This window comes from Echinops telfairi, unplaced genomic scaffold, assembly GCF_000313985.2.
Source record: "Echinops telfairi isolate 266 unplaced genomic scaffold, ASM31398v2 ScPeMD7_18;HRSCAF=68, whole genome shotgun sequence".
Taxonomy (NCBI): Eukaryota; Metazoa; Chordata; class Mammalia; order Afrosoricida; family Tenrecidae; genus Echinops; species Echinops telfairi.
The window spans coordinates 84,825,766-84,828,083 of NW_022103915.1; positions in this window are offsets into that span (position 1 = coordinate 84,825,766).

Here is a 2,318-nt window from a genome sequence, read left to right on the forward strand (position 1 = left end):
GAAGTGGGCGCCTGGTTCGCCAGGTCTTCCAGTTGGAGGGCCGTTGAGGCTGGGGTGAGGTCAGGGGAGGCGAGATCCTGGGTCTGGCCTGGGACACAGTGACGAAGAGGGAAAGGCTGGGGCGACTGCGCAGGGGCTGAACCCCCGGGGTGGGACAGAGGAGGAATGGGGCGGGGTGGAGGAGGGGCGTGGAAAGGTGTGGGGCACCGGCTTCCGAATTGGGGGGGGGGCAACGATGGAGGGCGAGAAAGGAAGTTGGAGGGGCGCACACAGGGACGAGAGGCTAGAACCCACCAGCGTTGGGGAGCTGGAGCACTGCCCTGCCTCGCCTCTGCCCTTTCACCCCCTTTTCTGCCCTAGCACCTGGTCCTCGCCTACACAGAGCGTGTCACCTGACACGGAGTCCCCACTGTGTGGGACAGAGTGGCAGGGAGCGCCCTCAGGGATTTTGTTCTCCTTCGCCCTTGTGCCCCCTTCCTGATATGAAGAGCCGTGGCAGACCGACCGTGAAAATCATACACTCCTCCTACCCTTCAACTCAACACTATCTGAAAGATGGAAGTGCTTCAGAAAACTGCCCCAGTCCAAGCAGCAGCTCAGGGGGCCTGGAGGGCATGTTCAAAGACATCCTAGGGAGCCCAGCCCGCTGGGAAACCAGTGTAAAAGGGACGACATCCGTTCATTCGTTTCTTCAGCCTGCAAATCTTTATTGAAGGTCCACGTGTACTGGGGAGTCAGTAGCGAAATAAAGCTCTGCCGGTGCTTACATTTTAGTGGGAGACTCGGACAATAAGCACATAAATCCCAGGTAGGTGCCCACGCAGAAAGGCAAGTGTGGCTAAAGGGCAGATTGAGGGAAGGCCTCTCTGATGGGGAGGTGTTTGAACACAGACCTGAGTGGGGGGAGAGAATGAACACCGTCGCAGGGAGGAACGTTCCAGGCGCAGGAGCAGCAGGTGTAAACATTCAGAGGTGGGGACCTGCTTGATGGCGACGGAGGGAAGGAGGCCATTGTAGCTGGAGTGCAGTGCCACCAGCTTCTGGTCTAGCTTCCCCAACACCCTTCATGACTTGGGCCCTGCTCCAGAAGGAGATTAAGGAGGACAGCCAGCTGGGCCAGAGCCTGTGTCCAAGGAGGCACTCGATTATGCTGGGACTAATTCAGCCATTTGGTGCCACGTGAACTCTGGCTTCTAAGATAACAGGTGAAATATACATCACCTGCTGCTCACTGACTAGAGCCAGTGACTTCTTACCTGAACCACCTGCCTCTGACATCATTTTGTAACACTTGCAGGTGCAAGCCGCAGGGTGACTGCCTCAAGATAAGCCAGCCAGCTGACAGTTGCCTAAAGGCAGCAGTCAGGGCTGGATTTCACTGTGAGGTGCTGCTTACTGAACTTCATGCTACTTTCTACGCTTTACTATGCAAACTAAGAAGCTGTCGCGAGAATTACACGTGAATTAAAAATCCCCGATTTTGAATATAAAGAGCTTTATAGGTTTTATTGAGAAAACCAGAAATTCCAGCCCCCCCCTAAGTAAACGAATAAATATTTAAATAATACCAGATTGAAGGAGTGCCAATTCCTTAGCCATCCTAGGGTCCCCCCTGGCTTGCTAATTAATAGCCCTGCTTGGCACTGTGGTGACAAACATCACCTGAACCTGTTGGGGATCTGGCCTGTTAGTGGGCTGGCCTGGTGTTTGGGTGTGCACCTGGCCCTGTCCCCACAGATGGCCTGCCTTGGCACGCATTAACTTCCTTGTCATGTCTCACCGTCCGCAGGGGCCGGAATGGCACAGATTCTTGGAATGGGACTGCGCAGTTCCACTGTTCTAACCATGAAATCACATGCCCCCTCCCCCTCCCCACACAGGACTCAGGCTAGTAAGCAAAAGGGAGATGAGCAGGGAACGGAATGATGGGGTGGGAAGTTGCAATCACTGTCAATCACCGGGATAGCCTAAGGAAGGGCTGAGCAAACAGAGGGCTCTAAGGAAGTTTGGGGGGCTGGGGCTGGGGAGGAGGAACTGAGTGAGTTTCACAGCGGAGAAGGTGCCAGGAGGCAGGCAGGCAGGCAGCGATGTCTTCTGGGTCTGACCGGCAGGCCCAGCTCCAGCCCGTCCCCTGGCCCCTCCCCGCTGCCGGCCAGAGTCACACATGTGTTTTCCTGTTTTCCATTTCGGTCCCCGGCACGCTCTGCCTTTTCTGCTCCTCAGAGTCAACAGCTCCTGAGCTCCAGCCATCACCCTCTCCGCCCAGTTCTCCTTCCCAGCACCGTCTTCTCCCTCCCTAGAGTGTGCGGGTAGCCCCC